Source organism: Elephas maximus, chromosome 21, assembly GCF_024166365.1.
Source record: "Elephas maximus indicus isolate mEleMax1 chromosome 21, mEleMax1 primary haplotype, whole genome shotgun sequence".
NCBI lineage: Eukaryota > Metazoa > Chordata > Mammalia > Proboscidea > Elephantidae > Elephas > Elephas maximus.
Window position 1 is genome coordinate 59,734,347 of NC_064839.1, and position 27,175 is coordinate 59,761,521.

At 40.8% G+C, this 27,175-nt stretch overlaps 1 pseudogene; it reads left to right on the forward strand.

Annotated features, from left to right (window-relative positions):
• The first annotated feature begins 21,691 nt into the window (after window positions 1-21,691).
• Window positions 21,692-23,101, forward strand: LOC126064624 (tripartite motif-containing protein 75-like; annotated as a pseudogene).
• Window positions 23,102-27,175: the final 4,074 nt, after the last annotated feature.

Genomic DNA, 27,175 nt, shown 5'->3' on the forward strand with positions numbered 1-27,175 from the left:
CAAGCTGCAACACATCTTCTACTCACACTTTTCACAAACCAAAACCAAACCAAATCAGTTGTGGTGAAGGAGATTCCGACTCATGGTGACCCTATAAGACTGAGTAGAACTGCCCCATAGTGTTTTCAAGGAGTGGCTGGTGAATTCAAAGTGCGGGCATTTTGGCTAGCAGCTTTAGCTCTGAACTACTTCATCATCATGGCTCCACCACTTTCCATAGAGTGGCCACTTGAACAGACCTAGAAGGCAAGCCAATCATGCACATGCCTGACGGAGAAAGAGAACTTGTAAAACGTGTCAAGCCAAGGACAACCAGCTCTTGGTTATTTAGGTTCTCTGACCCCATGCCTCCAAGATATGAAGGAACTGGGGAGAAGGAAATCTTATGAGGAAAAGAACACTGGGGTATGCCAGCATGAAGCAACAAGCAGCAGGGCCAGGAAGCAGAACTGCCAGGACTGAGGATGCCTCTGATTATCTGCTGACTCTACTTCCCTTTGTATCTTCATGGGGTTGGTCAGCAGCTACTATAATTGCTCCCTCTTTTCCAGTGCCCCACCCTCATCTTTATCCTTTTGCACATCTCAGTCCCTATCTGAAAACCAGTTACCATCATGACCATCTCCACCAGACTACACTGCACAGCCTCTTAAGTGATTTACTCCCATTAACTTTTCCTCACCTCTTCCATACATGTTATCTTTTTTTAACATTGGAACTTTAATCATGGTACTTAAAATAATGGAGTAGTTTCCAAAGCTCTTGGAAAGAAACAAAAACTTTACTAGGTGTCAAAAGCCCCTACACTGGTTGCCATCTATTCTTAGCTCATCGTCCACTATCCCCTCCTCTTCTTTGAACTCCACACACTGATCCTCCCGCCTCTGGACCTTTTCACGGTCACCTTCATCCCATGGCCCTTCTCATCCCCCATACACATTGTGTAGTCCCTTATTTATTCCTCCACCTTTCCTTAAATCCCAACCTAATTTCACTTTCTCTGAGTAGTAGTATATATTCTCAAAAATTCTTTGAAACATAACAATTTATTTTAGGAGAATTGCTAATTAAGTGCAATCAGATTCATAACTGATTTTGAAAAATGCACCCATATTCTTTTTTAGACTAATTTTTTTGTTTTGTTCTACCACTTGTTTGTAAAAGAGTTTATCCTTATAAAATATAAATTTGTGGAATTTCAGATGGCTAAATTATACAGAATGACTAAAGTAGAACTTCTCATAATTTGACATATTAAATACCTATTACGGATTGAATTGTGTTCCTCCCAATTATGTGCTGGGGTAACACCTATACTGTGGATGTAATCTCATCTAATTACTTTGATATTGTAATGTAATCACCTCTCATAATTCAATCTGACATAATGTAATCTGTCAATCAGTTTCGTCATACCAGTGTAGGAGGATTGTAGGGAGATCCTAAACCTAATTGCCCCTAGTTATATGAAGAGCAATGTAGGCACAGAAACCTGCACTTGGACTCCTGACACACACACACAAACACACATGGCACCAATGAATACCCAGGACTACCTACAAAGAAGGAGTCAACATAGCTTAGGCTCTCATTGGTACTTTTAGCCTTCAGAACAGTGGGAAAATAAATATCCATCCTTGAAAGCCACCCAGTTGTGGTATTTCTGTTACAGTGTCAAGGCACCTATGCGAAGAAGCAAGGCCCGCAGTCTGTTTGCAAATGGGAGGCTGGCAGAGTCAAATAGTGGGTCCTCAGTAAACCAAGTCCTTACTTTGCCGAATGCTGCACTCTGAGGTCCAGCGCCTTTATTCATCACTCCCCACACCATACTCAGCCTGTCCATCTCACAGATTCCTGTGGTATGCAAGGTCACAGATCTTTGAGAGTGGTGGGTAATGGAGGTACCCTAAATAACATAGAAGCTTAGGAACGCCATGCACACAGAAACAGTGTGTACCCTGTGGTGGACTTTGAGCAAGAGGCAGGGAGTGAAACTTCACCAGAAATTAAGGGTGCTGGAGAAGGTTGTCCTGTGAATATAATGAGAGGAATGTGTGCCTCCCACAAAACTAAACATGCTGCAGGATTCATCTCACTCAACCCTCACAGTGATTGTGGTTCCCAATACGTAAATGAAAAAACTGTGCATGAGAGAGGTTAAGAGAGGGAGCGTAAGATTACAGCCCAGGCAAGTCCACTCTAGAACTGAAAAGCAAATCACAGCCACCACCTATCCTGCCTCCCACACAGGGAGACAATGCAAAGCTCTGGTGGGTCTCCCTGGGGGATTTGTTTCCTCGTTTCTTTTCTTTTTTTTTTTTTTTTCTGGAGGTTACAGGCAGTCCTATCCCTGTCTTCAGGCTCTGACAACTTGTAAAGATTCACAGAATTTTCCCTCATCACTATTGCTCAGGTGTGCTATGTTATTGTGTGGCAGAACACAAGTCAAAATTATATTTTCTGGAAAGTGTATGGGCTATTTCTTATACTCTCACCTGAATCTGCAACCCACATGAGGCAGAAAAAAATTAAAAAGACAGGAGAGAAAGAAAAGACCTAAATGGATGTCAGAAGAGACTCTGAAACTTGCTCTTGAACATCGAGTAGCTAAAGTAAAACGAAAAAATGATGGCACAAAAGAGGTGAACAGGAGAGATCAAAGGGCAGCTCGAGAAGACAAACTAAAGTATTGTGATGACATATAAAAAGGCCTGGAGATAGAAAACCAAAAGGGAAGAACATGTTCAGCATTTCTCAAGGTGAAAAAACTGAAGAAACAAATCAAGTCTCAAGTTGCAATACTGAAGGATTCTAGGGAAAAATATTAAACGAGCTGTCCCTTGTAATCAATCTTCTGTTCAGCTCTTTTACTTCGTCATTTTTTTCCTTTCGCTTTAGCTGCTCCACATTCAAAAGCAAGTTTCGGTGTCTCTTCTGCCTTTCATTTTGGCCTTTTCTTTCCTGTCTTTTTAATTACCTCTTACCTTCTTCACGTATGTTGTGGAGTCTACAACTTCTCTGGTCTTTGGTCATGAGTGTTCAATGCGTCAAATCTATTCTTCAGATGGTCTCTCAATTCAGGCGGATATACTCAAGGTTGTACTTTGTCTCTCATGGACTTGTTCTACTTTTCTTCAGCTTCAATTTGAACTTGTATATGAGCAATGGATGGCCTGTTTCACAGTCAGTCCCTGGCTTTGTTATAACTGATGATATTGAGCACTTCCATCGTGTCTTTCCACAGATGTAGTTGATTTGATTCCTGTGTATTCCACATGTAGAGTCACCATTTGTGTTGTTCAAAAACGGTATTAGCAAAGAAGCAGTGATTGGTCTTGCAAAATTCTGTCATGTAACCTCTGGCATCATTTCTATCACCTAGGCCATATTTTCTAACTCCTGAGAAAAAATAATGTGCAAATATATAGTAAGTCTCATACCCAGTGTATATAAATTGATGTAAACTGCATATAAAATTATTAGATTGTTTAAAGTTACCTATATATTAATATAAAAATAGACTGAATTGAAACACGTTTTATATATTTTCTCTGAGGAGTGAAGCTATCACTTCATATTGATCTGTGATTTTTTGGATATTTTTAAAGGGAGTTTAGTACATATTACCAAAGTCGGCACTTTTCTATTCCTAAAACTTTGTGCTTTTAGGTTTTCTACAAATTAAATAGAAAGCAAAGACTTCTTTTTAAAAGCAGTAAGAGATAAAGACATTTGAAGAAAACCTAGTTATGGGCGCTAATTTTATTCATTGTGACTTTTGCAATTACAGAACAAAATATATCTATAATCCATATGAACTGAGAGCTGAGGAATGTTATTCAGTCCAGTTTCCTGGCAAGTATAAGTTTGATAAAAGACTGCACAAGCCATGTGAATTTTTAAAAAATCTATTTCCAAAATGAGAAAGTGACTACTTTGAGTTCAGAATAGATACTGACAAATTCAACTGTGGAATGATGACTGTGTTTCTTTAGGTATATGTGTTATCCTCTCTGAAAATTTAAACCAGGGAGATGATATTTAATCCATAATTCCAGTGATAAACTCCTTAAGCTCTCTCAACTTCAACCTGACCATCCTTAAATATTATCCTTGTAGAATGGGTTAAATGAAGTGTATTTAATGAGGATTAGTACCAGTTTTTCAATAAACTCTCAATAGCTCTAATTCTTCCACTTTTCCTACCAAATATACAAACCCAGTGCTTCCTGAAAAAATTCCCATTCTGACACACTATATCTAGGCAAATATGATGCCAATGAAACCTTTCTGGGAAAGTTAAAAGCTATGGTAAAAGGTACAGGCCTTGAAATACAGGGCAGTATGATGATTACACTTATTTACCGTATACTGTATTCCCAGTTGAAACTTCTCATTAAACCAGTTATGGTAACTACTATTATACTTACTTTATCTTCTACCACACTACACTAAGTCCAGAGAGAGTAGTTGACTGAATCCAAACTTGGATGTCCAAGTACCTTTCAAGATCACATTAGCATCCTTTCTACTCAAGTTCTTTCGATAGGTTCTTAAGTGGTAATCTCACAATGAATCTGGCCAGCCATTCGGGTTCTTCATAGCCCATCTTCTTTTAGTGGGTAATCCTAATTGTGGAAGCTTTATGCTTCAACATTGTTTTCTAGCTCTCTCTCTCCAGTAAAGACTGAGATTCTTAACATGGCCTACAATGTTTTGCAAGATCTGCCCCACAGCCCAGCTTCCTCCTCTGGTCTCTTCTTAGGCCACTGCACAACTCTCCCTTACTTTCTCTCCATTTCAACAATAAGGCTGCTTTAATTTTCTCTTGAATTTTCTTTGTCTTCTTGAAAGCAGGGCCCTGGCACAGTCAGTTTTTTTGCCTGTAAAAAAATAAAAAACATTCAAGACACAACCATTGGTTTCTACTCTCCTGGAGCAACAGAGGAAGAATGAGAGTCAGGAATAGGAGGAACAGCTGCCTTCTTTGCCATGAGTCCAGAAGAACTGGATGGTCCCTGGCTACCATTACCTAACATATTGATCAAAGATTCTATAAAAGAATGCTCATCAAAATGGGGAAAATGAAGAACAGGGCTTTGAATTCCCATGAACTCCAAACTTTCTGGAGCCATGGAGGCTGGATGAATCCCCAAACCTATTGCTCTGAAATAATCTTTAAATCTTAAACCAAAAATATCTCTGAAATCTTCTTAAAACCAGAGTTCAGCTTAAATAGTAAAAATGTCCTCCTTGAGTATTATGCTCTATTAAGAAGTGTGTATAAGTGATCGTGTTGACAAAAGGAAGTAGAAATAGTAGACAGGAACCTTAGGGGGCAGAGTGTATGTTAATGGGGGAGGAACACCCTAGAAAGGAGGATAAGAATGGTTGCCCAACTCAAAGAATGTAATTAATGTCACTGAATTGTTCACGTCAAAACTGTTGAATTGATGTCTGTTTTGCTGTGTATATTCTCAACAACAATAAAGTAAATAAAATTAAAAAAAAAACACCCTGCCCTGAACTGTGAATGCTCATACTACTGATTGCTGGCTAGTCGAGACTGACTCAAGGTCACCTCATAAGTGTCTGAGTAGAGTTGTACTCTATCAGGTTTTCAGTGGCTGATTTTTTTTTTGAAATTACATTGCCAGCCCTTATTTCTGAGGTGCCTCTGGGTAGACTTGGGCCTCTCACCTTTAGGTTAGCAACCAAGCCCATTAACTCTCTGCACAACCCAGGGACTCCAATGCATATCCATACCCACCTAATTTACTGCTAACAGTCCATCAAAACTCAGACCTCAACACAGTAGCATATGATTCTGGGAAGCCATCCATAACTTTTAAGTAGAATTATGATATACTAATTCTATCTTATCTTTTGCAAATGTTAATATCTTTCAGTTAAGGTGGTCCTCGTTGAGTCTTCCTTCAGCCAGGAAGGCCCTTGCCTATTTTGTCTAACTAATTCATATTTGTCCCTAAAAATTTCACCTTGGCTGTCACTTCCTCAGGAGAGACATCAGTGATCTTGAGTTCACTAGGTGGGACACAATGTTAGAGGATGGGACAGACCCACTGGCTCACCCACTGAGATGCAATTTCATCCAAACAGGTGACTGTTATTCTTTCATCTGAAAGTTACACCTACCTTACCCACTGCACCCAGAGAACCCAGACCAAGTGAAGCAGCTGTACTGTATAGCTTTTTCCTTGATAGTCTTGGATAAAGATGATGTGGTGAAGCTTTTAAAACCAACCTGCAAGGATTAGGGCTTGACATTTGAACCTCAAGTTTGGCTCAGGGATAATAGTAGTAAGAATTTGACCAGGTTTCCTTTGGAACAAATCATCAGATGTGGCTCACAAGACCTTGACCACTGAATGAGGTATCCCAGCTATTCTTAGGATCTCTTCACATTGTCTAGGAATCTTGCACTTGTGTAGATCCCTTTCCCAACCACCTCGAGAAGATCTGCCAGTCACTGCCTGGGCTGAGTACACAGCCCTCCCACAGGACCCAGGCACTGTCCAAAAACAAAAACCATTGCCTTAAAGTGGATTCCAACTCATAGAGACCCTACAGAACAGAGTAGAAATGCCCCCATAGGATTTCCAAGGAGCGGGTGGTGAACTCAAACTGCTGACATTTTGGTTAGCAACCAAACTCCTAACTGCTGTGCAATAAGGGCTCCATAAAAATAAAGAAATAAAGAAAGGACCTTGTAAATGAAATATTTAGAAAACAAGGAATGTTTTTAAAATAACTGAGACAAAAGATCAGGTTAAGAGATGATAAATCTCTGAGGTCCAATATTCAAGCAAAATAAGCTACAGAAAAAGAAAAAAATAAGAGTGGGAAATAACCAAAGGAAAAATACGATATTCCAGAAATACAGAGCTTTGGTTTCTAGATTGAAGGGGTCTATTCCATATGCAGAACATAAATGTAAAAAGACTTTATCCATGGAACATAGCACAAACTGTCAGACAACAGGGGTAAAGGGAATATATACAACAGAAACTCAAAAGCAGTAATGAGAACTGTGAGATAATTAATCACTGTCTTCAAAATTGTGAGGGAACAAATTCCAATCTGATTCCTGATACAAAATTATATTTCAAGCTGAGCTAAGACTAGAAATATTTGGGATACATATTTTAGAGATTTACCTCTCTCTAGTCAGAATATAACTCTATGGGGCAGTTCTACTTTGTCCTGTAGGGTCGCTATGAGTTGGAATCGACTCGACGGCACTGGGGTAGTCAGAATGTTGTTAGGAAAATAGAACCCATAGAAACCATTCAATAGAAGGAATTTAACCTGGAAAATTAATTACAAATGGTTAGAAGAGCGAGAAGGGCAAATGGGATTCTGAGGTAACATGAAATTAGAACCTGTAGGAAGCTGTTACCACATATAGGCCCGAATGACAAAGGAAGAAATTAGTGGTACCTGAACCTACGGGCACTTGGCATCATGGTATGAGCTTCCCAGCAAGAGCTACAACCATGAAGAAGATGTAGTCATCTGCCAAGACACCATTGCAGACATTCTCTTCTCAGTTCTCCAATCTCCCAGAAAGGTTTCCCATTGGCAGAACCTAAGTAAAACTTACAATGAGAGCCAGGGAAATGTAATGTGCAATGGGCCAGTGCAGTGATGATCGGGGAAAGGATGGAAAGTTATTTTCCCAGCAAACAGCAAGTGAATGGCACATCTTTCATGTGCCCTTTTTTGGGTAGTTATCTGACAGTATGCTCCACCAAAACAAGTGAAGAAAACTATGAAAGTGGAAAAACACAGCACTCATGCAAGAAAGGAATAAAACATAAGGATAGAAGGTAAAGATAATTCCTAGAGTAATTGTGAAGGCCCAAAGGCCCAAATGATGGCTATGTATCACAGTCTGGAATGACCAGAAAACTTCAGTCCACGCTGGGGTAAGAGGATCAAGGGCTTAGAGAGAGACTGCACCAAGAAAATAAAAAATACTTCAAATGAACAAATTGCATGTTGAGTTCCTCTTCTTGAAGAATTTTAGAATCCAGCAGATGTGAGCCCAAAAAGAGATAAATATAAAAAGATGCACAGAATACACAGTAAACAAGGAAAGTAATTTCCTAATTATAGCAAAACAATTTGCATAAGCAAATGTAATAGATATCGGATGGTTCGGCCATGAACAAATTATGTAGTCATATGGAAGTAAATACCGATTTTTTTATTAACTACCCAATTGATTAACTAGTCAATTATATACGATCATATTTCGGTGTTTGTGGGTAATATAAGAGCTCCAAAATTCTCAGGTCGCTGATAGGAATTTAACACAAAATGTCTTACATTGATTGTTATAACACAGTTGTGAAGCAACAGGAAAGTGACTCAAAGCATAAACCATGCCTGTGAGGAACAGGAATTGGTGGTAGGAGGGCAAGGACTAAGACACGTTTTTTGTTACAAGCCTTGTAGTATTATTGGATTTAAAAAGAAATTTCTATGTATTATTTTGATTAAAAGTAATGTCTGAAAATGAATATATAAGTCATGGGTTATGTGTAAAGCATTCAAATACAGGGTGGGAACTGGTAAGAATGAGATAAAGCCTGTAGCTTCTTTAGTCTTGTAGGTGGCACACATTTCTCTCTTTATATTCACAGGATGACCCTTTCCAGCACCCTCAATCTCCTGTGAAGCTTCACTGCCTGCATCTCACTCCAGGTTCACCACGGGAACACACCATTACTGTGCTTGAGGAGTTTCTTAGATTCCACATAATTTATGGCAGCTCCATTCACCCACCACTCATCAAAGATCTGTGACCTTGTACACCACAGGAATCTGTAAGATGGGCAGGCTGACTAAGGTGTGGGGAGTGATGAATGAAGGTGCTGGGCCTTAGACTGGCAGCATGTGGCAAAGGAAGGACCTGGTTTACTGATGACCTGTCCTTTGACTCTGCCAACCTTCTTATTTAGAAACAAACTGTGGGCCTGTTGCCGCAAAACACGGATTCAAACCACCTGCCATAAAGCCAATACTGAGACACGGGTGAGGTAAGCAGCCAGAGGGCTTTATTGTATACATGTATACAAGAGACAGGGTGGAATGGGCTCCTCCAAAGTCTGTCTGTCTCTCAGAGACCGACTGACTGGAAGGTTTTATAGGGTTAGACCTTAGGTTTGAAGAATCTGAAGAATGGCAGTTCCCTTTTTGGGGGCACATGTTGACTTTTTGTGGGTATTCTTACAGGTCCCCTGATGTCATTCTGGTTTCAGTCACAAGATGGGCCCCCATTGACTAGTTGTCTCGTCCCAGGTCTTGTTGATTGCTGCTCTGCTCCTCCAAGAGGAACACAGGTTCATTTTAAACATCATCCAATCATGGAGAAAGGGAGAGGGAAGGGAGGAAACAAACCACAAATCACCAGGGTATGCAAAAGCTAACTATGCAAGCCGTGTAGAAACGATGTTCCAATACCCAGAACCTTAGGCCCCTACCTTCTCTTTCTCACTGGCCCCTCTCAGGCCTGGCTTTCTCACATAGGTGCCCTGTTGCTGTAACAGAAATACCACAACTGGGTGGCTTTCAAGAACAGATATTTATTTTCTCACAGCTCTGAACTCTAAAAGCACTTGAGTGCCTAAGCTACATCAACTCCTTCGTGGGTAGTCCCAGGTGTTCATTAGTGCTGAATGGGTTTGTGTGTGTGTGTCAGGGCCCCATATGGAGGCCTCTGTGTCTACATTGGTCTTTATGTAACTTGTGGTAATAAGGTTTAGGATCCCTGTACACAGGTACAGTTGTAACTGATTGACTGATAACATTATGTCAGATTGAATTATGGGAGGTGATTACATTACATTATCAAGTAATTAGATTTGATTAGGTTACATCCACAGTATAGGTGTTACGCCAACACATAGCTGGGAGGAAACCAATTCAATCCATAACAGTCATTTAATGTGTCAGACTACAAGGAGTTCTAGTTTAGTCACTTTGTGTAATTTATCCATCTGAGTTTTCAAAAATTTACATTTTATAAGGATGTGTTTTAAAAACAGGTGGTAGAATAGAGCAAAAAAACTAGCCTAAAAAATGATATGAGTGCATTTTTAAAAATCAATTCAGAATTTGATTTCACTTAATTAGCAATTTGCTTAAAATAAATTGTAATGTTTCCAAGAATTTCTTAATATATATACTGCTACTCATAGAAAGTGAAATTAGCCTAGGATTTAAAGGAAGATAGGGAATAAACAAGGGATTAAACAATATGTATGGGGGATGAGAAGTGACATGGAATGACGTGCCTGTGCAGAAGTCCAGAGGTAGGAGGTTCCAGTAGGCTGAGTTGGGGCAGAGGAGAGGACAGTGTACATTGAGCCAGAATAGGTAGCAATCAGACAGTGTAGGGGCTTTTGACACCTGGTAAAGTTTTTGTTTCTTTCCAAGAGCTGTGAAAAGTGTTCGATTATTTTAAGTAGCCTGGTTATGTCGCAATTAAAGAAAAAGATAAGGTGAAGGGAATGCTAAGGGTGAGCTAAATTTAATGGGCGTAAATCACCTACTAATTACTGGCGATTGGAATGCAAAAGTTGGAAAGAAAGAAGAAGGATCACTAGTTGGAAAATATGGCCTTGGTGATAGAAAAAATGCCGGAGATTGAATGATAGAACTTTGCAAGAACGACATCTTTTTTTTTTTTTTTTAATAACTTTTATTGTGCTTTAAGTGAAAGTTTACAAATCAAGTCAGTCTCTCACATAGAAACTTATATACTCCTTACTACATACTCCCACTTACTCTCCCCCTAATGAGTCAGCCTGCTCCCTCCTTCCAGTCTCTCCTTTCGTGACCATTTTGCCAGTTTCTAACCCCCTCTACCCTCCCATCTCCCCTCTAGAGAGATGCCAATGTAGTCTCAAGTGTCCACCTGATGCAAGTAGCTCACTCCTCATCAGCATCTCTCTCCAACCCATTCTCCAGTCCAATCCATGTCTGATGAGTTGGCTTTGGGAATGGTTCCTGTCCTGGGCCAATAGAAGGTTTGGCGACCATGACTGCCGGGATTCTTCTAGTCTTAGTCAGACCATTAAGTCTGGTCTTTTTATGAGAATTTGGGGTCTGCATCCCACTGTTCTCTTGCTCCCTCAGAGGTTCTTTGTTGTGCACCCAGTCAGGGCAGTCATTGGTTGTGGCAGGGCACCATCTAGTTCTTCTGGTCTCAGGATGATGTTGTCTCTAGTCCACGTGGCCCTTTCTGTCTCTTGGGCTCATAATTACCTTGAGAACTTGGTGTTCTTCATTCCCCTTTGATCCAGATGGCCAACAACTTCTTCATTGCAAATACCTTCTTTCACCAACACAAATGCTGACTGTACACATGGGCCTCACCAGATGGAACACACAGAAATCAAATTGGCTACATCTGTGGAAAGAGACGATGGAAAAATTCAATATCATCAGTTAGAACAAGGCCAGGGGCCAACTGTGGAACAGACCATCAATTACTCATATGCAAGTTCAAGCTGAAACTGAGGAAAATCAGAGCAAGTCCACGAGAGCCAAAATATCACCTTGAGTACATCCCACCTGCAGTTAGAGACCATCTGAAGAACAGATTTAATGCACTGAACACTAGTGACCGAAGACCAGATGAGTTGTGGAATGAGATCAAGGACATCATACATGAAGAGAGCAAGAGGTCATTGAAAAGACAGGAAAGAAAGAAAAGACCAAGATAGATGTCAGAAGAGACTCTGAAACTTGCTCTTGAGGGTCGAGCAGCTCAAGCAAAAGGAAGAATTGATGAAGTAAAAGAATTGAATAGAAGATTTCGAAGGGCGTCTCGAGAAGACAAAGTAATGCATTATAATGACATGTGAAAAGAGCTGGAGATGGAAAACCAAAAGGGAAGAACATGCTCGGTGTTTCTCAAGCTGAAAGAACTGAAGAAAAAATTCAAGCCTTGAGTTAAAATAGTGAAGGATTCCATGGAGAAAATATTAAATGATGCAGGGAGCATCAAAAGAAGATGGAAGGAATGAATACACAGAGTCATTATACCAAAAAGAATTAGTCAATGTCAAACATTTCAAGAGGTGGCATACGATCAGGAACCAATGGTACTGAAGGAAGAAGTCCAAGTTGCTCTGAAGGTGTTGGCGAAAAACAAGGCTCCAGGAATTGATGGAATGTCAATTGAGATGTTTCAACAAACAGATGCAGCACTGGAGGTGCTCACTCATTTTTGCCAAGAAATATAGAAGACAGCTTCCTGGCCAACTCACTTGAAGAGATCCATATATTTATGCCTATTCCCAGGAAGGGTGATCCAGCCGAATGTGGAAATTGTAGAACGATATCATTAATATCACACGCAAGCAAAATTTTGCTGAAGATCATTCAGAAACGGCTGCAGCAGTATATCAACAGTAAACTGCCAGAAATTCAGGCCGGTTTCAGAAAGAAGACGTGGAACCAGGGATATCATTGCTGATGTCAGATGGATCCTGGCTGAAAGCAGAGAATACCAGAGGGATGTTTACCTGTGTTTTATTGACTATGCAAAGTCATTTGGCTGTGTGGATCATAACAAATTATGGATAATGTTGTGAAGAATGGGAAATCCAGAACACTTAATTGTGCTCATGCGGAACCTTTACATAGATCAACAGGCAGTTGTTTGGACAGAACAAGGGGATACTGATTGCTTTAAAGTCAGGAAAGGTGTGCATCAGGGTTGTAGTCTTTCACCATACCTATTCAATCTGTATGCTGAGCAATTAATCTGAGAAGCTGGACTATAGGAAGAAGAACAGGGCATCAGGATTGGAGGAAGACTGGTTAACAACCTGCGTTATGCAGATGACACAACCTTGCTTGCTGAAAGTGAAGAGGACTTGAAGCACTTACTGATGAAGATCAAAGAACATAGCCTTCAGTATGGACTGCACCTCAACATAAAGAAAACAAAAATCCTCACAACTGGGCCAATGAGCAACATCATGATAAACAGAGAAAGGATTGAAGTTGTCAAGGGTTTCATTTTAATTGGATCCACAATCAACAGCCATGGAAGCAACAGTCATCAAAAGACGCATTGCATTGGGTAAATCTGCTGCAAAGGACCTCTTTAAAGTGTTGAAGAGCAAAGATGTCACCTTGAAGACTAAGGTGCGCCTGACCCAAGCCATGGTATTTTCAATTGCATCTTATGCATATGAATGCTGGGCAGTTAATAAGGAAGACTAAAGAAGAACTGACGCCTTCAAATAGTGGTGAAGAATATTGAATATACCATGGACTGCCAAAAGAACGAACAAGTCTGTCTTAGAAGAAGTACAGCCAGAATGCTCCTTAGAGGCAAGGATGGCGAGACTGTGTCTTACACACTTGGGGCATGTTGTCAGGAGGAATCAGTCCCTGGAGAAGGACATCATGCTTGGCATGGGACAGGGTCAGTGAAAAAGAGGAAGACCTTCAACGAGGTGGATTAACACAGTGGCTACAACAATGAGCTCAAGCATAACAATGAGTGTTAGGATCGCTCAGGACCAGGCAATGTTTTACTCTGTTGTGCATAGGGTTGCTGTGAGTCGGAATCGACTGGACGGCACATAACAACAACAAAAAATCACCTACAAGGCTGTGCAGTTTAGTCCCGTGGAGGTGGCCATGGTCGTAATTGGTTCTACCATAGGCCCTGAGATGTGCGAGAGGATAAAGGTGAGGGTGGAGCACTGGAAAAGTGGAGCAATTATAATAGCTGCTGACCAACCCCATGAAGATACAAAATGAACTAGAGTCAGCAGATAATCAGAGGCCACCTCAGTCCTGGCAGTTCTGCTTCCTGGTCCTGGTTCTTGTTGCTTCATGCTGGCATGTTCCAGTGTTCTTTTCCTCGAAGTGCTTCCTTCTCCCCAGCTCATTAATTTCTTGGAGGCACTGGGTCAGAGAACCTAAACAACGAACAATTGCAAAACTGTGTCCTTGGGTTGACACGTTTTATAATTTCTCTCTCTACCTGTCAGAAATGTCCATGTTGGGCCTGCCTTCCAGGTCTGCACAAGTGGCCACTCTATGGAAAGTGCTGGAGCCATCATGGCGGAATGGTTTAGAGCTTAAGCTGTTAACCAAAATGTCGGGAGTTGGAATTCACCCGGGAGTTGGAATTCACCAGCCTGTCCTTGGAAACAGGATAGGGTAGTTCTACTCAGTCCTGTAGGGGCGCTGTGACTCGGAATGGACTCGATGGCAATGGATTTGATTGGTTTGGGTTTATGAAAAGTGGGAGTGGAAGATACTTCAATCACTGGAGTGTGTTGCAGCTTGTGGCGAGGGTTCAAGGAGCAAGGGATAGGCTCAACCCAGATGTTTGCAGCTGAAATGTAAAATTCTGCCTTTCCTTGTACTGCATGGTGCTGGAAAGTGCACATTGTAACTTGACAGTTAAACTGGTGAGCTCCAGAGGTCAACAAACCAGGGTGAGAATAGGAATAGGACTCACTCAGCCTTTCGGATATTCAGTTACCTCGTCAGCAATGATGGGATTAAAGGAGGTTGATGGGATAAAATAGAATTACAATGGTGTAAATGACATTATGCTTATTAACACTGCTAAGGCCCACCTGACTTGACTGACTCACAGGAGATGCCTTTCCATAAAGGAAACGTTCTCGCTCACACTGCCCAACCCAGCCTTCTCTTCTCAGGGGACGAGTCCTAAGAGCTCCACCCTTCAGGTGCTGTATATATGCCTTGGTCCCACCGCTGACCAGACTTCAGGTACAAGGCTGACTGTGGAAGACAGTCTGGGAGACCCACTACAGGGACCCTCCTCGGCGGTACTCTCCTCGGCGGCGACCCTCCTTGGCTGCGACCCTCCTCAGCGGCGACGCTCCTCAGCGGTGACGCTCCGCGGCGGCCACCCTCCGCGGCGGCCACCCTTAGCAGTGCCTCCTGCTCCAGGTAAGCCCACGATGAGCCTTGTGGTTGCTGGAGGCTGAGACATAGGACAAGCCCTCGCTTGTGAGCACCTACTTGGTGCAGGGCTGAGATTGACACCCCAAAGTGAATCCAAACTCGGATTTGCAGTATTTTAAAACAAATCGCATATATTAGGGTTCTAACCGCTTGCTGAAAATACAGGTACCCACATCCCACCCTAATCCTGTGGAGTTAGAAAAGGGGTGAGTAGTATGAGTGTCTGACAAATGCCCTAAGGTGGCTGGCCTGAAGCCGAGTGTGGAATCACCTTCCAGAATGTCTCAGTGAGAGACAGTTTTGTGTATAGTTGGGGTGAGTGGAGGGATAAGACCCATGAGGCCTGATGCCCTCAACAGCCTTGATCTTACTTAGCCCTCACACCAGGTCTTTCTGCTTACATAGGGAAGAGGCCCAGAGAGGTTAAGTAGCTTGCCCAGAGTCAGTCAGTTCCAGTTTTCATTCATTCAACAGATATTTAGGTGGAAACTGAGGAAAAGCTGGGAGATGCAATCCTGGTGGTGTCAGGGAAGCGACAATTCCTAACTTCACAGAGTTTACCACTTTAGTGGGGACCTCAGACGTCCAAAATGTGGATAAAATCACAAGAGTCATAAGAATTCAAAGAAGAAGTACATAATGCTGTACCTACTATACCGGGCCATGGTATCAGGGGAGACCATCATTCAAGGAGGTCAGGGGAAGCTCAGATGTGGAGGAAGAGACAAAGCTTTGAGAGTTTAAGGCAGGACAAGAGATAACTAAGGTATCTTGTACAAAGTTGCTGGGCCTGGGGAACTCGACCTACTGGAGACAGTGAAGGAAGATGAGAGCTGCAGAGAGTCAGCCATCGAGTAGGTTCTGGGACATAGTGGCCACATGTACAACAGAAGGAAACACTGCCCTGTCCGTGCCATGCTCACAGTCATTGTTATACTTGAGTCCATTGTTGCAGCCACTGTGTCAATCTATCTCTTTGAGAGTCTGCCTCTTTTTTTTTGCTGACTCTCTGCTTTACCAAGCTTGATGTCCTTATCCAGGTGCTGATCCCTCCTGATAATATGTCCAAAGTATGTGACACGTAATTCTTCTAAGGAGCATTCTGGTTGTAAATCCAAGACAGATATGTTTGGTCTTTTGGGAGTCCATGGCATATTTTTCTCCAACACCATAATCCACAGCTATCAATTATTCTTCAGTGTTCTGTATTCATCATCCAGCTTTCACATGAGTATCATGTGAATAAAAACATCATGGCTTGGATCAGGTGCACCTTATACTTCAAAGTGACATCTTTGCTTTTTAACACCTTAAAGTGTTCTTTTGCAGCAGATTTTCCCAAAGCAGTGCGCCTTTTAATTTCTTCACTGCTGTTTCCATGGGGATTATGGATCCAAGTAAAATGAAATTCTTAACAACTTCAACCTTTTTGCTGTTTATCATAATGTTGTTTAGGTCCATTTGTGAGGATTTTTATTTCCTTTCTCTTGAGGTGAAATCCATACTGAAGGCCATGGTATTGGATATCCATCAATAAATATTGCAAGTCCTCTTGACTTTCACCAAGCAAGGTTGTGTCATCTGCATATTGCAGGTTGTTAACAAGTCTTCCTCCAATCCCGATGCTGCACTCTTCTTCATATATAGTCCAGCTTCTTGGATTATTTGCTCAGCATATAGATTGAAAAAGTATGGTAACCAGAGGCACACCTTTCCTGACTTTAAACTACACAGCATCCCCTTGTTCTATTCCAAGGATTGCCTCTTGATCTATGTACAGGTTCCTCGTGAGCACAATTAAGTGTTATGGAATTCCCATTCTTTACAGTGTTGTCATAATTTGTTATGCTCCACATAGTCAAATGCCTTCGCATAATCGATAAAACACAGGTAAACATCTTTCTGGTATTCTCTGCTTCCAGTCAAGATCAATCTGACATCAGTAATGATATTCCTGGTTTCAGGTCCTCTTTTGAATACAGTGTGAATTTGTGGCAGTTTCTTGTTGATATACTGCTACAACCTCTTTTGAATGATCTTCAACAAAATATTACTTGCTTGTGATATTAATGATATTGTTGAATAATGTCCGCATTTCGTGGGATCAATTTTCTTGGGAATAGGCATAAATATGGATCTCTTCCATTGGGTTGGCCAGGTAGCTGTCTTCCAGATTTGTTGGCATAGACCAGTGAGCACTTCCAGGACTGCATTTGTTTGTTGAAACATCTCAGCTGGTATTCTGTCCATTCCTGCAGCCTTGTTTTTCACCCATGCCTTTATTGCAGCTTGGACTTCTTCCTTCAGTACCGTGGGTTCCTGAACATATGCTACTTCCTGAAACGGTTGAACATACACCAGTCCTTTTTGGTATAGTGACTGTATAGTCCTTCCATCTTCTTTTGATGCATCCTGTGTCGTTTAATATTTTCCCTGTAGAATCTTTCAATACTGCACCTCGAGGCTTGAATTTTTTCTTCAGTTCTTTCAGTATGAGAAATGCGGAGGGTGATCTTCCCTTTTGGTTTTCTACCTCCAGGTCTCTACGTTTGTCACTATAATGCTTTGCTTTGTCTTCTCCAGCTGCCCTTTGGAATCTCTGTTCAGTTCTTTTACTTCATCATTTCTTCCTTTTGCTTTAGCTACTCAATATTCAAGAGCAAGTTTCAGAGTCTCTCCTGACATCCATTTTGGTCTTTTCTTTCTTTCCTGTCTTTTTAATGACCTGGGTTTCTTCATTTGTGATGTCTTTGATGTCATTCCACAACTTGTCTGGACTTCCATTATTAGTGTTCAATGTGTCAAGTGTATCCTTCATAGGGTCTCCAAAGTCAGGTGGGATATACGCAGAGCTGTGCTTGGCTGTCATGTACTTGTTCTAATTTTCTTCACTTTCAACTTGAACTTGCATTTGAGCAATTGATGGTCTGTTCTGCAGTCAGCCCCTGACCTTGTTCTGACCGGTGATATTGATCTTTTCCATCACCTCATTCCACTGATACAGTAGATATGATTCCTGTGTATTCCATCTGGTGAGCTCCACATGTATAGTCACCATTTATATTGGGGAAGAAAGTTATTTACCATGAAAAAAATCATTGGTCTTGGAAAATTCTATCATGTGATCTCCCGTATCATTTTTTTCACCAAGGCTATACTTTTCAGCTAGCAATCCTTTTTTTTTCCAAGTTTCACATTCCAATCACCAGTAATTATCAATGCATCTTAATTGCATGCTGGATCAATTACAGACTGCAAAAGTTGGTAAAGATCTTCAATTTCTGCATCTTTGACCTTAGGGGTTGGTGTGCAAATTTGAATAATTGACATATTAACTGGTCTTTCTTGTAGAACTATGGATATTATCCTATCACTGACAACATTGTACTTCAGGATAGATCTTGAAATGTTCTTTTTGATGATAAACAAGATGCCATTCCTTTCAAGTTGTCATCCCCAGCTTAGCAGCCACATGATTGTCCGATTCCAAATGGCCAATACCAATCCATTTCCTACTGCCTAGGACATTGACGTTTATACATTCCATTCATTTTTTATAATTTCCAGGTTTCCTAGATTCATACTTCATACACACCACATTCTGATTATTGACGGATGTTTGCAGCTGTTTCTTCATGTTTTGAGTCTTGTCACATCAGCAAATGAAGTTCCTGAAAGCTCGACTCCATCCACATATTAAGATTGACTCAGGTTTGAGGAGGCAGCTCTTCCCCAGTCGTCTTTTGAGTGCCTTCCAACCTGAGGGGCTTATCTTCCAGCACTATATCAGACAATGTTCCGCTGCTATTCGTAAAGTTGCCACTGGCTAATTCTTTTCAGGAGTAGACCTCCATGTCCTTCTTCCTAGTCTGTCTTAGTCTGGAAGCTCAGCTGTATTCTGACCCTGTTAGTATTTGAATACCAGTTGCATAGCTTTCAGTACCACAGCAATGTGAAAGCTCCCACAGCACGACAAACTAACAGACGTGAGAGGGAACTCTACCAAAAATGATGTCCTTCTCCAGTGACTGATAACATGTCCAAAGTATGTGAGAGAAAGTCTCAGCATCCTTGTTCCTAAGGAGTATTCTGGTTGTAACTCTTCTAAGACACATTTGTTAGGTTTTTTTTTTTTTTCCAGTCCATGGTATATTCAATATTCATCACGAACACTACAATTCAAAAGCGTCAGTTCTTGTTTGGTCTTCCTTATTCATTGTCCAGCTGTCTCATGAATGGAGAGGTGCAGGTATAGGGAAAATACTGTGGTCCTCATGAGGACAGCAATCCTGGAACCCTTTTAAATAGGATAGTATTGTGATTACATCCCTGTGAGTAGAGGGTAGGTAGAGTTGAGGGAGGGTGCTGTTGGAGGCGAGTGCAGGTGTCCGGAGGAAAGAGTTGGTGGCTCTGAGGGTGTAGTGGTGACTACACAATGTGTGTCCTTTGAATACAGGATCCTGAGTGTGGAAAGTCTGGGGTACTATTAATTACTATTGAGTGGGTGCCTTCAATGTACCAGGACTGTGCTAGGTACATTTCTCCTCCCTCAGTCAGTCCTTTCCGACTTGTCTAAGATCACATCCACACAAAAGGAGGATTTCAACTCAGACAGCCTGGTTAATAGTCTCTTCTCCCCATCCACTAAGCTTCCTTTCCCTAGGGTAACAGGATGCATGTATCCTCTGCCTGTGTATTAGGAGTCTTCTAAGTCTTTGCCATTCAGATGAGGAACAAAGAGCACACACACACTCTCTCTTTTCAAGTTTACTGAATATGAAAAAGTAGCACACTGTTTTCATAATTGGCCATTTGTTTCTATGACTTGCTTCCTTCACCTCTTTTTAAATATAGATAGCTTTGTTCATTTTTTTTCTTTGCTTCTTTTACTTGAATTCTTCAAGGTATACCACCTGGTTATATGATTTAGAAAATATCAATTTCCTAGATTTCCATCAAGCATAGAAAACGCTTCCTCAGTCAGATTAAAAATATTCTTCCATAATTTATTCTCATAGTCTATGGTTTTATTCTTTTTCTTTATTTCTGCTTTTAATAGACATGCAAACAAACAAAAAAAAGCAAGTGTATAATGTGAGAAGCACCACCCAAATTAAGAAATGTAGTGTTTTCAGGACCAACCAGAAGGCCTCAGGCACCTCCCAGTCACTAATTCCTTTCTCTTCTCCAAATGGAAGCACTATTCTAATACAACATGAGGTAGTTTTGCTTGCTGTCAACTACATAACTGGCATCATGCAGTCTGTATTATTGCCTGTGTCTTTATTTCACACAACATTGTATTTGTGAGATTTATCCCCCTTTTTTTTGAGTAGAGTAGTTAGTGTCTTTTCTTTGCTGATATAGTCCATTTTATGAATAGGCCATAACTTAACCATTCTACTAAATAGTATTCTTAAGTCATTTAAGCAACATACATTCTCACCAGTTGTGCATGACTATTTCGATAATAACACAGTTATCAACACTTTAAATTTTAACACTTGTGCTTTCACGTGAAGTCCTTACACAATCAAACCCATATTGCCTTAATCCAATCTCTGCCTAAAATGATTGAACCAATCAGACCTTTTAAAGGCTGGCCAATTTTGTCCTCTAGTGATCTCAAATAAGATTTTGGTGTGTTTACCTGGGTTCATCTAACATTGGACACCGTGAACAAAAAGCTTTATTCCCTCAGTCCTAATAGTTGGCTGAAGCTCTCCAAAGCCAAATAGCCTCCACTTCAGAATCATTTTATTGCCTCTCAGTGAGAGCTACACTGTCTGAGCTTCCCATCACTTCTATGGATCTTTTTCCTACAAATCCTCACAAGATGGTAGATTATCGATAACTTCAATGGGCAGTTGTGTCTCTGTGTGTGTGTACGTGTCTGTATTTGTGTTTCCCATCTTTATTTTATTTTGAAATTCAGATCTCACACATCTGTCTGTGCACTATGTGAGTTTTCAAAGTTGGCAGTGTTCTTCAAGTATATCTAGTTTAATCCAGGATTTGATATTTACAGTTTAATATATCCAGCGATTGAGATGCTTAGATGAAAGAGAAGTAAACTTTGGTCTATTATGAATTCATTGCTGTCAGAAATATTTGCTGTGTAAGCCAAAAGCTGTCTGATGCCTTTCTTATGTCTTCCGCAAGATTGAAATGATCGATGTTGGCATTTTTATCCTCATTTACATGATTCTTTTAGAGTCAAGGGTGTTAAATAAATTTCCCTAGGTTCCTCAGATGGTAGGTACACAAAGGCTTGTATCTCACCGAGACAGGAGATCTAGTACGAAGGGTTAGGCCCATCAGCTAGCCTCAGTGTACCTGATTTGGGTATAAGTGCATTGGAAGGGTGGAGACAAGAATCAGTGGCATTGAGCAGAGCCACGAAGACTTTTTTTTTAATAAAGAAATATTTTCTCATCCCCAGGAACAAATAGGCACCTTGAGGTCATGACTGGATTCTGATCAAGAGAAGTGATTAGGTCGGCTTCATCTTCTCTGAGCTGCCAAAGGCTGGAAGCCTAGTTCCCCAAGTAATCTGTGATCCACAGCTGGTTGTGAGGAGAACACCTACTGACACCAAATTTTGCAACAGAGAACCAGCAACCTCATACTATTTCATAGCTTTCACACATCCTGAGAAAAAGCCCTCTCAGTCTAAACCTTCATTCATAGCCTAATGGAGGTCATGGAAGCCCTGGCAGGAATTCAGGCAGAAGCTAACTGCCCCATCTGTCTGGATTACTTTAGAGACCCCGTTACCATCAAATGTGGGCACAACTTCTGTTGCTCCTGCATCCAGCAATCCTGGGAGGATCAACAGGATTGGTTCCGATGCCCTGTGTGCCGCCACCCATGCCTACAGTTGCACCTCAGGAGCAACACCCAGCTGGGAAATATAGCTGAAATTGCCAAGCTACTCCACATCACCAGGAGCAAGAGGAAGAGGGAGGAAGAGACACGCTTGTGCAAGAAGCACAATCAGGTACTGACCCACTTCTGTGAGGAAGACCTGTAAGTCCTGTGTCCCCTGTGCACTCAGCCCCCAAACCACCAGGGTCACCTCGTGAGGTCCATAGAGGAGGCTGCCTCTCATCACAGGAAAAGGCTCATAAGTTACATGGAGCCCCTGAAGAAGCAAGTGGCTGACTTTCAAAAACTAGTAACTTCCCAAGAGAGAGAACCATCAGAGCTGAGAAAGAAGGTAGAAAAGCAAAGGAAAGAATTATTCTCTGAATTTGAGCACCTGAACAAGTTTTTAGACCGTGAACATGAGGCAGCTCTCTCCAGGTTAGCTTATGAAGAGAAGCACATTCAACAGAAACTAAATGCGAATATAACAGCATTTTCAGAGTTCATTTCCACACTCAACAATCTACTAAAGGAGGTGGCAGAGAAGAGTGTGATGTCAGAAGTGAAACTGCTAACAGATATTAAGAGCATCCAGAATCGATGTGAAAGCCTCAACCCCCCAGTGCTCTATTCCTTCCAGCTAACGAAGGAAGGATGCAGCCTTCCTCCACAGTATTCGGCTCTGCAGAAAATTATACAGAAATTTAAGGAAGATGTAACCTTGGATCCTGAAACAGCACATTTAAATCTGATTGTCTCTGAAGATAAAAAGTCTGTCACATTTGTGAAGAAAACACAAAGACTTCCTCCTAATCCAAAGAGATTCAAGTTTGACCCAGTTGTCCTGGGTTGTGAAGAGTTCAGTTCTGGTAGACATTACTGGGAGGTGGAAGTGGGTGAGAAGCCTGAATGGTCTGTGGGGCTTTGTAAAGACTCCCTTTCCAGGAAGGCAAAGAGGCCCCCGGCAGGGCAGGAGAGATGCTGGGCAATTCAGCTGTGCAATGGTATCTATGTTGCACAAGGCACTTTTCCAGTCACTCTGGTGATAACAGAAAAACCCAGAGGGATTGGCATTTATCTGGACTATGAACTGGGTGAGATTTCGTTTTACAGTTTGAATGACAGATCTCATATCCATTCTTTCACTGATAGATTTTCTGAAATCCTGAGGCCTTATTTTTGTTTTGGACCTGATTCTCAACCTCTCACAATCTGTGCTGTCAGAGATTATGAATGATAAACTCTCTGGGAGGCTGTCCCATTGCTTGATTTTATTCCTGCATTTCATGGTACCATGTCATACAACTATCAGTGAATATGGTACTGAAAATTTTTTCTTTTTTAAGTGCTCGTATGACTTTAACACATGAAGAAAGTTGTTTTATCTCCTGTAACGACCAGTAACCAGAGCGTGATTATTACAATATTAATTGATATTCCTGTAATTGCCCTCCCTATGGTTTGGTTCCTCTTTTTACCCTATAAGAATACTTGTAGGATGAAACTGCCCTGGGACTACCTCGTTCCATTTACTGTGTGCTATGTGGTTCCTCAATTGCAATTCTTTAAAATTCTTAATAAACCTCTCTGTTTTAAATTGAAACAGCATTCCAGTTTTTCTCTGCAACACCATTTTATGCTCATGAGCAACAACATAAAGCTCTTGAAAGAGTACATCCCAAGGCAAGGCAACACACACACAAACTAGTAGCTAAATGATTCCAAGATGTTTCAGTCAGGTGGACCCATTTAAGATATCCAGAGTTGTCCTTGAGATCCAATACAAGAACCCTTGTTTGAAACCTGTACAAGTAACCCATGCCCCCAAAACCTGGGAAGAGCAAACTCTGGTCCTCAAACCAGGGAAAAATAAACCCTTCTGTCCAAACTTCAGCAAGTATTTTCTGAGCCCTCTCCCAAGATCAAACCTACCATCTTTTATTGAACTCACTTTGATATCCCTTGAAACCAGTCCAGGTATTCAGATAACACAAACGGTAAAACTCCCTACAAACCCTGAGCACCACACAAAAATTCCCAAAAGTGGAAAGAAAAGGACAGGGCAGATGGAAATCCAGTTTCCCAAACAGACAACGTGAAAGGGTAACTTCCCAAGGAAAAGATATTCCTAACTGTTCAGATATAAATTTAGAGAGTTCAACACAAAAGGGGTAGAACTTGAACCCAGGAGATTTATACCAAGTTCCCAAGCCATGATGAGGAAACAGTTGGATGCATATGTGGCCCATGTTTGGAATCAATTATTATGCCTCATCACAAGGTGGAGCACTTGGTGACTTTTTTCTGAGTCCAACTTCTGACATTACTCTGTAAAAAAATAATCAAAACTCACCAAAATTTGAACATAAGGTTTATTCTGAGAAAGTACTTTATATGCATATAAGCAGGACATTTTGATTCTAGGAAAAGAAAATGACTCAAATAAACTAGGCACAATGGGGCTTATAATAAGAAGAGGAGGGAGAAACATAGATCAGCCACTGGTTAATCTTAACATGGTTGATCGAACACTGCCTTCTGCATTCACTGCGGATGTGAGGGTATCAATTTATTTCTGGCCTGGCTGCTAATAATCTGGCCCTCCACACATCTGCAGCCATGAGGCCCTTTGAGATTTAAATTAGGAGGTAATAATTGTGTGGACTATTTTTTTCTAAGAGGATAAAGCAGATTTACATTGCTGCAGAAGATTTTCTGGCAGGATTTTATGGTTAATATTTCATTTCACAGATAAGAAAAACTTTGAAATCAAAGTTAGATGTCTCTTATTAAGTTTCCTATTCAATGTTAGTAAAGACTCCAGATTCCACCCTTAAATGTCATTTGGTGACCACGCTGAACCCCGGTACCTCCTGCTCTAGCCTTTGCAGACTCCTTCAGTCTTTTTCTCTCACCTCCCTCTCACCCAAACTGAGGGAGCAATAGATTGAGGAAAGTGCACAGGTTTTAGAATGAGGCACTGCAGAGTCAAGATTTCAGACTCCATCATGTAGAAACCTAGGAGCCCACGGAAGGTTACTAAAGCTCCCAGACTGGCAGGGAAACCGGAAACGATGGAAATAATCCCATCAGCTGCAGTCATCTAACTGTGATCATTTATCAAAAACCTAATTACACTGTCTGGCACATTTTGTCCCTGAACAACTAGCGTATCCTAGGCCAATAAATGAGACATTTCAAAATGGATTTGTGATTTTTACCCTGGCTTTTTCATTGTTTTTAATCTGCCAATTATTGTCTCTTCAAGTATTTAGTCAGTGTTTGAGCTCACTATGAGTCTACTTCTAATTCTTAATATTCCATTATTCTCATACACAAGGTTTAATTCCAGGTTGAAAGTTGGAGCATTAAAAAACACACACACACACACACACATACACACACAAACAGTGAAAGTATTTGGGCAGAGCTCAAATATATATTTCATTTTTGAATGAGGAAGACCATTTGCATACATTGCCTTACTCTTCAAAGTCACATACTGACAATGAAAATATGAATAGAAATGGAAGTGCCAAAATATTTCAAACATTATACTGCAAAGGACTCTGTAACAGATTGTGTTTCTATAGACATTAGCCATCAGAGATAAGGGAACCAATAATGAATGACTCAAAAGCATTAATGGACGCAAAGACAGAAATTACTGCCCAATAAATATTTGAAACACTATTGAAAAACACCACAAATATGGAGGTTGGAAGTGTGAGGTTGTCATGAACAGATTTTTAAAAATCGAGCGTATCCCTTGCTGGGGGATTAGAGATGTGGTGGCCCATCTGCATTCTTCTTGGTTTGAAGGTGACCTGGTATAACATTTTGGAAGCAATCAAGCAATAATTTTCCATACTTAAATTGGATTTTGTCATTATACCAGTATTTCCACTCAGAATAAATTCTGTGTCTTATGAATACTACTAGAAATCATCCAAATTCCCATTTTGATTTCCAAAATTTGAAACAAAGTGAAAGCCTACATTCAGGTGTACGGTTGGATAAATTATGATACATATGTACAGTGGGCTGTCATGCAGCTGTTTAAGAGGTAATGTAGCAATAAATGTACTGGTTGATTGATAAATATATTCATTCCAAAATAAATTCTATGGGAAAAAAAATAATATAATGGCTCAAACATCATTAGAGAGAACTTCCATGAACAGTTTGTAGAAAACTCAGCACTTTCTGTCACTCTCTATGCCCTAGTACAACTTTAGTCTTTTTTGTTTGTTTATGTCATTCATTACCTTTTAATAAATACTTAGTGCCTTGCACTAAGTACTCGAGAAATATTTGTCTTTAACATAAATATGTTAATAGTGTGAGTGTACAAAATAAAAGTAGAAAAGTTTAAAAATAAAATACCGTGGATTAGAGGTGACACAGGATGCATTTTTTCCTCTGTTTAATTTATATTGTTTTTAGTTCAGCCTTATGCGTTATTATTTTTATTAAAAGGTAGGTATTGCCACTTTTGGAAAATATTTTCTATGATGAAAAAATGACACATCATATGTTACTAATTGCAGGCAATAGCAGTTTAAAGGAAAGAAAGGAGACAATTTGTGTGAAATAATTTCTCAAAACCTCAAACAAGAATGCCTGTTGTTGCTATCGTTAGGTGCTGTTTTGTTGGTTATGACTCTATGTACCACAGAACGAAACTCTGCCCCATCCAGCGCCATCCTTACAATCGGTGTTATGCTCGAGCCCATTGTTGCAGCCACTGTGTCAATTCATCTCATTGAGGGTCTTCCTCTTTTCTGCTGATGCTGCACTTTACCAAGCATGATGTCCTTCTCCAGGGGCTGATTCCTCCTGACGACATGTCCAAATTATGTAAGACACAGTCTCCCCATCCTTGCTTCTAAGGAGCATTCTGGTTGTACATTGTCCAAGACAGATTTGTTTGTTCTTTTGGCAGTCCATTGTATATCCAATATTCTTCACCAGCACCACAATTCAAAGGCATCAATTCTTCTTCGGTCTTCCCTATTCATTGTCCAGCTTCCACATGCATATGATGTGATTGAAAATACCATGGCTTGGATCAGTCACACCTTAGTGTTCAAGGAGATTGAATGATAGAATTTTGCAAGACCAATGACTTCTTCATTGCAAATACCTTCTTTCACCAACATAAACGGTGACTATACACATGGACCTGGCCAGATGGAATACACAGGAATGAAATCGACTACATCTGTGGAAAGAGACAATGCAAAAGCTGAATATCATCAGTCAGTACAAGGCCAGGGCCTGACTGTGGAACAGACCATCAGTTGCTCAT